Below are 13,857 nucleotides of genomic sequence, written 5' to 3' on the forward strand. Positions count from 1 at the left end.
CAACTGGCTGCCAAACGTAGATGGTTTTTTTATTTCACTGGTGAATGTCATACGAGGGGCAAGAAACCACTTGTCCACCAACCAAGTTGACAGTGCAGAGTTCTGGTGTCGAAGACTTGATCAATATGAACGCACTTTGAGGTTGTTGTCAGCCCAAGTGGAGCAATCGTGCCCCAGTCAAATTACCTTTGATTGACATTTGGAGAGCTTAATGGATACCATTATCGGAGATCTTCGAGAGACTCTTGATGCTCGAAGTTTTCGTAGCCAATTTGAAGATGAAGGACAAGGTGCTGTTCAAAATATCTGCGATGTTGACGATACAGGAAGAACAGGAAGACTTAGGTACAGTATATCCGACACCCAGATTAGCTCGCTCAGGGAAGAAGGATTTCGATGGACAGATGTGGCACGATTACTGGGAGTTTCACCAAAAAATTGAAAGTATATCTGAGAACGTCTATCCTTAAACTGTATCTGCAATATAGTTATTGGGTTCTTCTTCGCGTACCGACAAACGTTTTTGGCAGTTGTTTTAGGGTCCCATAAAGCTATTGAAAAACAGCCGCTGGGAGTCATCGAGAAAAACTTTCATAAAATATTTATAACGAGAACATATCTGCTTTTCATGTTATCAATGAATTGTTCAAGGCCCTAACTATAATGTTATCACAAAGGAAAATTCACAGATAATTTTCGACTTATGCTGGCAAGCCGTGAATATGACAGAATTTTGATATTTCAATGATCCGCACTCGACCGTTTTTATTTAATTACTCTAAAAAAAGATTAGAAAAAACTAACCCTGTTTTGGTTACTTTTGTATAAGGGTCTATCAATATAGAAAGTATCAGCGAAATCGATTTTTGGCTGTGTCCACAGTTTTGATGATCATATCTGATTTTTTTTGACAGTGCCTCTTAAATTGTAATCCTCATGAACTGTGACTCAAAATGTTGTTGCGGGTGGGGAGCAAAAACATGTTCTGAAAAAATTGGGGTCCTAAAGGGTTCAAAGAAATTACCGATCTAAAACCAGTAAAGAGTGATTCAGCTTCACTTTCTTGCTACGCCGCAAAGATTCTTGGATTCGTTAACAGTATGGAGCAAATCGGTTGTGCGGTGACAAATGCCAAAGAATAACCCTTTGTCATGTCTCAGCTACTTTCAAAATTAGACACAAAAGACAACATCAAATTCAGCTGTAAAATGCACCCTATTGAAAAGGAAGAAAATGTTCTGAACTTGTTAGACTGGTTAACAGTGAAGCAAGCTTACGATCTCATGTCAGAAAGGATGCGCATTACCATGACAACTCAGGTGAATGAATATATGAATATGAATATAGTTTATATCTGACCACTTGCAGCCCAGAGGCTGAATTACAGGTGCAGTGTAAGGTTGAGAACAGACGTCAGCATATCAGGCGTCTCTGGCAGCCGCTTCAGTCTATTGATCTCACCTTCCCACCCATCCCACCCCAGGGGAGGGCATCCATCACACAGTAATCTCGTGTGTGGGAAATTAACGTCTCCTACCCCAACCCTGCAGGAGACGGGACCTCCATTTATTCGTCCCTATCCGAGAAGACTAGAATATCTAACCATTTCTTGATGTTATAGAAAGGTAGCAAATTCTTCTCAATTATTTTAAGACCCTGAGGGTTGGTCCGGCCGGGGCTCGAACCCTCGACCTCCCGCACAACAGTCCAGCGCTCTATCCATTGAGCTAACCGGGAGGATGAAAAATCCGGATGAAAATCTGACAATCATGCCATAAACAATGAAACTTCTAATAATGATGTGTGCCCACTAGGTTGCGAAGCGAAACACCTTTCCACATGCCAAAAATATCAACGATCAACTGTGGATCAGCGATGGGAGGTTGTAAAACAAAATGATCCATGCCGAAAATGCTTATGAAAATACCCTACAAACATTTCTAAAAACCAGACGGATCGGCATGCGACAAATGCACAAGAAGACATCATCGCACTCTTCACAATGAGCAATTTGTTCCAGCTAATTTCAGTTTGAATCCTCAGGCTATACCATATGCAAACTCCATGCAAGGTGCCAGTATACACAGCATGCAGGGAACGAGTAACGTCCCGGGTCATTGGGCAGAAACACAAGCCAGTACCCTCAACATTCAACAAGCGAGGAACGTCCCCGGACAATCTCCATTTCAGAAAGAGAAGATTAAAAACAAGGACGGAAACTACAGTGTGCTGAAACCCTTGCAGTGTTACATACTGGTTGCAACATGAGCTTCATCCCAAAGAATGTGACTAAGAAACTAGGTTTAAGTGGCCCTAAAGTGCACCTAACCATGAATCTGGCTGGAGATCAGAAGACGTCAGAAGAATCAGAGTTAGTCAACATTATGGTTGTACCCATATCAGAAGAAACCATTCCGAAGCCCACGCAGGTTTACACAATAAATAAACCGTGCACTCCAGTAAAAACAGTGTAAAGAAAGATTGTAACTGGCTATCCCCACTCAAAAGCAATCTCCAATAAACTCTATTTGTCTGGTGGGTCAGTAGGCTTGTTCATCGGAAAAGATTTTCCTGATGCATTTGTTGACATTCACATTATCCCTGGAAGTCCAGGAGAACCAATAACAAATAGAAATTGTTTCAGATGGTATGTCATGGGCCAATTCTCCGATCAAGGAGACGAATCTTCTCTGATCAGATCAGTTGATGTAGGAACTGTCAGTGCATTGAAAGACATGACGAAACTCCTTGTTCAAGACATGCTAGGTGTCAGGCCTAGAGAGCTTTGCACGTGTAGAGACAACAAGTTAAAGAAAACAAATTTATCTTGGGCATTAGTGACCATGATTTGATATACACTGTGCGTAAACAGAGGCTTCCTAAACCTCCTCCAAAGCATATTTGTTACGGAAGCGTGAAAAACTTTGAAATTGAATCATTTATTCGTGATCTTGAGAATGTCCAGTGCGAAAGTGCCTATACGTCTGAGAATGTTGATGATATATGGTCCCACTTGAAAGGCCTGTGTGATGAAGTGCTTCATTTACATGCACCTGTTAAGAAGATTCGAGTACGAGGAGACAAATTCCCGTGGATCACACCTGAGATAAAGCTTAACATCTCTCGTTGTTGCCAACTGAATAGAGCCTTTCATAGGAACCGTTCGGCCAAAAACTAGGATGCTTTTAAAAGACAAAGGAATAAGGTCACTTCACTAAAGCGTAAAGGCTTACGCGGCTACTTTGTTAGCGCAAACTCTAATCCTTCTAGCCCAGATGAATTCTGGAGAAAACTGAAGCCTCTCTTATCAAACACGTGGGTCCCACTCGGGTAAAATAACTCTTATTGAGAATGGTCAAGTTCATAATAAATCGCGAGATGTGGCTGAGATATTTAACTATTTCGCCGAGTCAGGCCTAAGCCATTCATTGACTCTTACTCAATCTCAGTTCGACAAACATCCCAGTGTAAACTTAATCGATGAAATAGTTAAGGATCAAGATCAAGAGCTCTCCTTCAGTTTCCAGCCTGTCTCTGTTAAATATGTGTGGGACCTGTTATTGCGTCTAAATGGATCCAAGGCAACTCGCATAGATGGTATTCTCCCGAGGCTGCTGAAAGCATCTGCCCCTGCCTTGGCGGCCCCCTTGACTCGCTTGATAAATTATTGTCTCGAACAATCTTGCTGGATTAGCGAATTGAAATCTAGTAACATCAGCCCAGTATTTAAAAAGGGATGTGAAGCTATCAAAGTCAATTTTCGCCCCATCTTAATCCTACCCTGTGCATCCACGATATTCGAACAAATCATGTATAATCAACTGTACAACTACTTTGTTTCAAATTTGTTTCAACTTTGTTGATATATCCAAATTATTTCGTTACTCCCACCGACGCAGCCCCAAACAGTTTCTTTCGAAACTATCAGCCTTTATACTTTGTTTCACACCGCCTACCACTGCTTTTTCAGCGTAAGCTGTTATGTGTACACCCTCTTTAAATAACGTTGACTTACTTACAGTCTGTCTGGCTCCCTGAAGGGGCATTCTTGTTGCACGGCCCTGTTGAAGATTACCAAGGACTGGAGAGAAGCATTAAATGAGAGACAAACCGTATCTGCGGTTTCTATAGATCTGAGTAAGGCATTTGACACTATATGCCACTGCCTCCTGTTAAGAAAGTTAGAGGCATATGGGATTCTGGACCACTCCCTTGAACTGATCCACTCTTACCTTATCAATCGCAAGCAACGAGTCAAAATAGAGAACACTTATTCAAACTGGTGTGGTGACCCACAAGGATCTCTTCTGGGACCGCGTTTGTTTAATATATAGATCAACAACATAACCTGTATTACCAGGAGTAACGATTGACACCAAGCTCAAAGATGGCTGCCTTGTGAAGAATTAGGAATTTTATTGACAGTAACACAGCACTTAAATTATATAAGTCGTACACTCTACCTCACTTTGACTATTGTAGTCCTCTGTGAATAGGAATTAATAACACTTTGTCAGATAAGTTAGAACATACCAATTATTACGTATTTAGAACCCTCTTTAGTTTACCCAAGTCTATTAGTTATGAGCAGATCCTATCGCAGTACAGTTTAGATTCCATTAGGCATAGGCGCATGGTCCAAGCTCTCACACTTGTGTACAAAGGCTATCCTAAAAATTTTCTTACCCAATTTAGGAAAGTTAAGTCAAGTTATGGACTTGTGATTCCTACGGTGGCTCTCAAGGGCCATCCACCTACAAAAATGTTCGTGACTTTATCGCGCGATAAGTTTTGCTAAGTCCATTCATTCAAAAAATTTGCAATCAACATTATCGCGCGATAGATAAACTTATTGCGCGATAGAACAACTTATCGCGCGATAGAACTACTTATCGCGGATAGAACAACTTATTGCGCGATAGAGTGTTCTATCTCGCTATAGAACAACTTATCGTGCGATAGAACAACTTATCGCGCGATGAAACAACTTATCGCGCGATAATTTTATTACTAGCTCCCATGGCCGCACGACCATTAGCACGTGGTCACATCCATAGCAAGATGGCGGACCAATTTTCGAACGTGAGTAATTGTCCAAGAAATAAAGAATTTTAAGCTTGATTTTTGAGCAAGAGACGGTAAATCTTTGGGTTAAATTATATTATATTTCTATGCTTTCTACGCCTTACATTCATAAACAATCTTCCACCTTATACACCTTATATAGTTTAAAAACGTATCCCTACACCTTATATTCATAAACAATCTTTCAAACATAGAGCAATTAAGTCCCTCTGATATCTTTAACCCCACTTACTAAGATAGCATGGAAATATAATTGTCCAAGAAATAAAGACTTTCATTCTAGAGTTTTGAGCAAGAGACGGTAATCTTTGGATTAAATTAAATTATATTTCTATGCTATCTTAGTAAGTGGGGTTAAAGATACGAGAGGGACTTTATTGCTGTATATTTGAAAGATTGTTTATGAATATAAGGTGTAGGGATACGTTTTTAAACTTCTGGTTTTTCACGCATTTTCATCAAAATTGCATCTTTATTTTTCAGGTCTGCAGCTTTATAAAATCAAGAAAGGTTAACAATGAGGTTTTACAGAAGTTTAAAAAGGAAAAGGTTGGTAAAATTTGGCTGCTCTGTTAATCAATTAAAATTAAAATTTACTCGGGGGATATTAAGAAAAGTAAAGTGATTTCCCTGTGAATTTTACTTAATAGCGAAGACATTAAACCCATAGAATAATATTGTATTTAACTATATGTATTAGTCAAAATTACACAAAAGAAAACAATGAATTTAGCTTCTACTAATGTTTATTAGTCTAATGTGTATTTCATGGGATTAACGACTCCTCTCTATTTCTTCCTTAGATCTAATTTAGAGGCTCTGAACTAATTTCAAATTTTATTGATAACTGTAAGGTTATTGTAATAGTGGCTGAGCAGATGGTAGATGGTATAGTGCACACACCTAATCCTTCAAAGAAACAGAAGTAATTACTTGTAAATAGTGTTGATTAGAGAGTAGAAAAAAAAGGAATTAGCATGACTTAGAACCTATTTGTAAAAAATACTCAAGCTTCACAGATAAAATTCATGCGCTCTGTTAACATAAAACAGTAAATTTTATCATATCACTTAAATTTCTCAGATACTTTGTTGATACATGATATATGTTGTATATTAATTACTGCTAAATAGTGTTGTTAGAAATAGAAACAAAGGAATTAACATAGTTTAGTACCGTATTGTTTCTTACCCCAAAAATAATGTGTGCATTGCTCACCAGAATAGCTAAAACAATTTTATGATTCAAAATGAGCATGTCAAAGTGAACCACATCAGACAAATAATTGGCCTTTTGTATTTAATTAACTTTTTACTTTGACTTAAATTTATACTCAACTGCTAGCTTAAGTACCTGTTTTTTTTATTTAGATGCACTATGAAGCTATTGAGTATGCCACTGATGATGTCTTAATCAGCCTTGGGTAAACAGCAAAGGGAGATATGCTAGCAGTAAAAAGATTTGTTGATTCTCGACTGAATCCTAAAGCTTCAAAAGACAAAGTAAAGACAATAGAGGAAAGGAAGAAAGAACTCTATGAACGCATCATCTCAAAAACAAAGCAAAAGAAAGCCACCTCAACAAGTTCACAAAACGTTGGCTCTCAACCTAATGCACCAGCCATAAAGCGTACCAGACACATAAGCCTAGGGTGGTTGCACTACGATACCAAGAAGAACAGATATGTACCTGTCCGCTATTCAAGGGGCGGAGGAAGCAGAGAAGTAAACTTAACTTCAACAAGTTCAATAGAGGATATCCTTGAGTGTGCCAAGAAATGGTTTTTTCCTGATGGTGTCTCAGAGTTAGGCAGAGGCAGTGAAATGACTTTTAATGTTGGAAACTTCAAGGAGGAAATCATAACTGACATAAAAGATGGCCCAAACATTATACCATTTACTCTAGAAGCCTACTTTAAAGTCTTCAAATTAAGTAGAGTGAGACTCTACTTAATGACTAAGACAATCTGTGTGCAAGAGAGAGACTCTGATGATGTTGATGACTTTTTAACAAGTAGTAGTTTGTTGGTAGGTACTTCGCATGGCCATGATGAGGGTTCCAAGGATGAGAAAGAACTTCCTTCTTTAAGTGACTTCTTGCAAGAAACAAACACAACTGAATGTAAGCATGAAGATCAAGAAGAATCATCCCCCAGTAATAGTATATTGATAGGCAGCTCATGTCAGCGTGGTGTGTTGAAATCTCTACAGGAGAAGGCCTATAATGATTCACTTGCTGCAGATCAAAAGAAAGCACAAAAAGAAAGGGAGAAAGAGGAAGAATATTCTAGAAGAGAGAGCCTGAGATTGGCCAGAAAAAGAAGAGTCACAGAAGAACCAAATGTTAATGAAGAGCACATACTGGTCAGGGTCCGACATCCAGACAAAGGCATGATAAGATGGAGATTCAGACCTAGTAGTAAGACGCGAGAAGTCTATGACTGGGTGGGGTCATTGGGAAGGACCCCAGAACATTTTGAGCTTTCAGTTCAGCCAGCATGTGCAATAGCTCCTGATGAGCCAGTGATGGTCGTAGAGGGAGAAATGGTCCATATTGGTGTTGTTGAAAACCCCATACCAATGTCAAAAGAAGACCAAGATGTCACTTTCTTAGGATTTGGACCAGACAGAGATGAGCTGCCCAATGAGCCGATGACTGATTTAGGATCAAAATCAAATGAGGACCAAGATGTTACTTTCTTAGGACGTGCACCTGACAGACATGAGTTGCCACATGACATGATTGATTTACGACCTGTGAATGAAGACAATCCTTCCAAGCTCCTGTCTGAAGATGAAAGGTGAACATAAATGTATAACATTACATATTATAGTTAAGGTCATAGTATGATTTTCTAGTACTTTTCTTCGCTTAATCAGATAGCCTGTATATATAAATAACATTGAATTGAGCAAGAAATAATTAAATAAGGAGTGGATTAGCCTATGGGGTGCAGAGAGTATCCACCCAATCATCATCTGACCACGTTACCCTGTTGCAAATTCCCTGCATCCCAAGAAAATCCAGGATTGGCCCCTGTGAATACTAAGAAAAAGAGGGCTTAAAGAATTAAGAAAGCCATCTCTTTCACACCTCATTGGGAGGATACGGGTTTGGTTGTCATAAATTGCAAAGGTAATAAATTGTGTTTACATTGCAGCTGTGGTAATAGTGATAGTGATGATGAGGAGCCAGCTCAAGTAGCACCTCAGCCAGCACGTGAACTCCAGGTATTATAAACAATAATAACAACAACCCAATTTGTAAACTAACTGTGGTACTATTTTTAGCGGAGCTCGGTGGAGTTCCATACTATAAAAAATGGTATATCCATTGTCCCAATTTCTGATGGTTACATAGGGACCCCACGATTGCGAATCTCAATTCTCGGTGTTCGGGACTATTAGTAAATTGGCTATAACCAAACCAACGCATACCAAGACCTGTGGCCATGGTTGATACGATCATGCCCCCCTAGTACAGAGGAAATCAGTTAAACCTAAGCCACCCTACTTTAATTCTGAAGTGATGGCCGCTATTCGATATAGGAATAAACTCAGACGAACATATTACACTACCAAGGAACCAAGCGATTGGGAAAAATATCGTCAACAAAGAAATTGTGTCGTAAACCTGAGAAGAAGGGCCAGTAAGAAATACTTTGCCAAGCAATGCAGTGCATCTACCGGAAATCCTTCGGAATTTTGGAGCGTGTTTAAACCATTCTTGTTCTCCAGGAAAAGTCAGATGTCTGAGTCTATTCAGTTAGTGGAAAGCGAAAACATCATTATCCAAGACCAAAATCAGATTGCAGATATCCTTAATGATCATTTTCTCAGCATAAGCGCACTGGCCTCGCCCGATCCGAAAAATCACCCCAGTATTTCCACCATCGTGAACAACGTTTCCTCTACTGCTGTCTTTAACTTAACCTCAGTAACCGAATCCACGATAACAGACTTGTTAAAGTCACTTAACATCAGAAAAGCTACCGGGTGTGATTTAATACCTCCTAGGGCTTTGAAGGAAGACTATCCCAGTCTCAGCCACCCAATCTGTTCTCTGATCAACCAGCTGATTATGAAAAAGGAGATGCCCAGCACCTGGAAACACGGGGAGGCTTTACCGTCCTTCAAAAATGGTGATGCAATGGACAAAACAAACTATCGACCAATTACTATTCTGCCTACAATTAGCAAAGTGTTTGAAAAAAGCTTATGTCCTCAGTTAACCTCTTACTTTGAAACTATCTTCCCAGCCACCCTAACTGGCTACCGAAAAAACCACAGCTGCTGTACTACCTTGCTGAGACTGACTGAAGACTGGAAAACTGAACTAGATTCAAACAACACTGTTGGAACGACACTAATTGACCTCAGCAAAGCCTTTGATCGCCTCCCTCACAATCTACTACTTGAAAAGCTTGCAGCCTACGGTGTCAGTCTAGAAAGCCTAGAGCTACTGGCAAACTATCTGAAAAACGAAACACAATGCGTTAGGCTAAATGTCATTCGTTCACGCACCGAAAAGATAAGGTCAGGTGTTCCACAAGGGTCTGTATTAGGCCCGCAGCTATTCAACATCTTTATAAACGACTTGTTCTACAACATTAAAAAAGCCAAACTATCCGCATATGCAGACGACAAACATTTTTACTGTAGTAACACAAACGCGAGAATTGTACAGAGGATCCTAAATTCGGAACTAGCTGTGGTTTCTAGCTGGATCAAGGATAACGGCCTACTCATAAATGCTAAGAAATGTGAATCCTTGGTCTTCACAAAACCAAACCTCCAACGTAACCAAGCAAAGAAAGACAAAATCAGCTTCATGATTGATGGAACATCTATACAACCCTCTACCACCTGCAAACTCCTGGGCGTGCTTATAGATGACCGGCTGAATTTCAACAATCACGTAGCTTCACTATACAAGAAGATTAGCAAGCAAATTGCAATCATATGCCGGTTCAGAAAACTTCTTAGCTTACAAACCAAGCTTACACTATATAAGGCTTACATTCTTCCTCACTTTACCTATTGTTCCACAGTGTGGATGCACTGTGGAAAAACAACATCGGCTAAACTTGAAAAACTCAATGAGCGTGCTTCAAGATCAGTCCTTAACAACAGCACTAGTACCTATAGCACTCTACTTGAAACAGCAAATATGCCCACATTGCACAACAGAAGAGTCCAGGACATGTGCATTCTTATTTATGAAGTTATTCATGAAACAACATCAAATCCACTTCGTACTCTGCTGACGCTTAGGTACAACTCACACAACCTACGTGGCGAACTGATTCTTGTACAACCCAGAGTCAACACTACTAAGCATGGGCTAAATACTTTCAAGTACTTTGGTCCAAAAATCTGGAACTCTTTAAATAATGACTTAAGAACTTCACGAACACTAAAAGAGTTTGTAACACGTATCAGGAAAATTACTTTTGACGTACGTAATTGTACCCTTTGTAGCTCTTAGACTTAATGTAATTTTTACTCTGGATGTAGTTTTAGTATCCTATCTTTTCAGTAGCATGTATATAGCTATATTAGTGTATTTATAATGTTATTAACTGGTTGATTAACTAATTAATTAGTTAACCTTATATTTTACTTATTATCTCTGAACGTTTATTGTAACTTTTTAGTATTATATTTCATTTATTTTGTACTCGATTCCTTAGCTATCTAAGCTAGGTGCCTGACAAGCTCCATAAATTTCGAGTATAAATAAATCTACAAATCTACATCTATCGCGCGATAAGTAGTTCTATCGCGCGATAAGTTGTTCTATCGCGCGATAAGTTGTTCTATCGCGCGATAAGTAGTTCTATCGCGCGATAAGTTGTTCTATCGCGCAATAAGTTGTTTATCGCGCGATAAGTTGTTCTATCGCGCAATACGTTGTTCTATCGCGCGATAAGTAGTTCTATCGCGCGATAAGTTGTTCTATCACGAGATAAGTTGATCTATCGCGCGATAAAGTCATGAAAATTTTTGTAGGTGGATGGCCCTTGAGAGCCACCGTAGATTCCTACTTTGACTAGATTATATTGTAGCTGATGGTAAAAATGGTTTTAAATTCTTCCTAATAATTCTTAGTCTTTAAATACTCTTTCAAATACATTTTTTTTTAAGTCTATAGCTATTGTAGATACACGTACATTTTTGTAACGAGTCTTTTTTTAGACTCATCAATGTTGCGTGTCTACATAAAGTTATACATTCATTCATTCAAGTCAATTGCAGATTCAACTGAAATCGTCAACTGGCGAGTCCAACTACGAATGCCATGGTCAGATGATGGACCCCCAAAGGAGAGCAATTATGATGTTGCGTACCAGCATATGTTGTCCTCAGAGAAAACCTTCAAGAGAAAGAACTGCCTCGAGGACATACAACTCGAAATTCAGAGGCTGCTCGAACAAGAGTTCATCGTAGAAATTGAACAGGTCAATCATTATGTCCCAGAGTGGTATCTTCCTATGCAGGCTGTATTAACCCCAGATAGAACCAGCAAGCTTTGTTTGGTATTCGATGCATCTGCAAAGGGGAAAAATGGAAAGTCCTTCAACGATCATCAAGAAAAAGGGCCCAACTACATTAACAGTTTACCTAAAATTCTCATAGCTTGGTGCTTTGACCAAGTTGCATATAACGGAGAAATACGCAAGATGTTTAATCGAGTTCAGATCCACCAAGATGATCAAGTATTCCACAGGTTCCTATGGAGAACGAACGAAAGTGAACTGACCCGAGTGTATCAGTGGGTCAGATTAAATTTCGGAAACAAACCCGCACCCGATATTGCAGCTGCAGCAATCAAGACCTTGGCCAAAGCATCAGAAGCACAACATTCAGAACGAGCTAAAGAGCTCTGCACACATGTCTACGTGGAAGATATTGGTGGTTCCAGACAGAATTAAGCAAGATGCAAGAAAGTTACAAGAGAAATCAATGCCATACTTTCAACAGGACAATTTCAAGTCAAAACATGGCACTCCAACAACAACAACGTTAACCAGTCAGATGAGGAACATACAGATATTTTCTTGGCCATAAATGGGACAAACTTCTCGACAAGATTTCCTTTAAGAAGAGCGAAATTGTGGCAGGCTTGACAAATCTTTCAAAGCGGGGATGCCTAGCCACCATTGCACAATTGTGGGATCCCATGGGTCTCATAGCACCATGCACCATTGAACTAAGAATTGACCTCCAAGAATTGTGGAGTGCGGGATATTCGTGGGACGAAATTCTGCATGAAGAGATTCACGCAAAGTGGATAAGGAACATTCAAATCCTCAACCAACTTCTCACATACGAGTTCGACAAAAAACTGAAGCCTGATAATGCAGTGGATTTACCTGTAATCCATGGGTTTTGCAATGGAGACAAGGCAAACAGGGCCATCATATTCCTCACATGGAAGCTTGCTGACAGTAATTACTTCTGTGTCCCGCTCATGGTGAAGGCGTTTGTTGCACCACTAAAGAAAAAGTCCATAAAGCGATTGGAATTAATGGGATGTCTCGCACTCTCCAGATTGTACAGCACTTCCCAAGAAGCATTAAAATTTTCAGAGTCTACTGGTGCCAAGACAATGTTTTGGATGGCTTCACAAACCGTATTAGCCTGCATTAAAACGCCCCCTAAGAGATTCAAGCTGTTTGTCTCGGTGAAAGTTGCTGAGATTCAGGAAAGCCTTGACACACAAGCATTCAAGTACATCACATCTGATGTTAACCCAGCAGACGTCTTCACAAGAGGAGTACCACCAGAGGAGGTAAAAACTTGTATGGAAGGTCCTCCATTTCTGCAGCGCCCCGAAAAAGAGTGGCCTAAGTTCAAAGAAAATTAAAAGAGAGTTGACGAAGAACCGTCAAAAGAAATTAAGTCCAACAAGGAAAAGACGACCAAGTGCAAAGAACCAACACCATGTACAGTATCTTCAAGGGAGTCTCCAAAGATCAGACAACCAACAGATAACCCTACCTTGCAACATTTAATGAAGACCTGTTCAACCTTTGCTAAAGCTAGAAAGAATCTGGCCTATGTCCTGCGATTCATTAACAATGCAAGAAAGAAAGAAAATAACAAGCCCAATTTCATCAGGAGAATTGAGGAAATCTGAAATAAAGATGTTCAAATGGTGACAGGCGACGATCAACATGGACATTGTAGACCAAAAGCTGACGTCAAAACCAGATAAAGAAGGATTGTTATGCGCATATGAAAGACTAAAAAACATCAGGACACTGCCAAATGAGATGCAAAATCCTATCATTTTACCAAAAGGGCAACAAATGGTAGGCCTACTCCTTAAACATCCCCGTGAAAAATGAGCGCGTTGTGGATTCAAAAGCCTCATTTACGAATCAAGAAAACGCTTCTGGATCGTGTGAGTCTGAAAGATGGTCAAGCAAGTGACCAGTAAATGTGTTAGGTGCAAGAAGCTACGACAAATTCCTATGGGGCAACTCATGGGTCAGCTCCCCAAACTAAGAGTCACAGCGGGATCTCCTGCATTCAGCAACACAGCATTAGACATGTTCGGACCTTTTCAAGTTAAAGTCAGGTCAGACGTAAAACTCTAAAGGAAGCACGCATGATAATATTTACTTACATGACTACTAGAGCAATCCATTAAGAACTTGTAACCGACAGGAGTACAGACACTTTGCTCATGGAATTTCGAAGATTTCCATCATTCAGAGGCCAACCTATTAACTGTTGGTCAGATTGCAGAACAAACTTTGTTGGG

The 13,857-nt window shown here is 39.7% G+C and overlaps 1 pseudogene; it reads left to right on the forward strand.

Annotated features, from left to right (window-relative positions):
* The first annotated feature begins 211 nt into the window (after positions 1 to 211).
* On the forward strand, positions 212 to 13,438 carry LOC148726945 (uncharacterized; annotated as a pseudogene).
* The last annotated feature ends 419 nt before the right edge of the window (positions 13,439 to 13,857 follow it).

Source organism: Stylophora pistillata, chromosome 7 (genome assembly GCF_964205215.1).
Source record: "Stylophora pistillata chromosome 7, jaStyPist1.2, whole genome shotgun sequence".
Taxonomy (NCBI): domain Eukaryota; kingdom Metazoa; phylum Cnidaria; class Anthozoa; order Scleractinia; family Pocilloporidae; genus Stylophora; species Stylophora pistillata.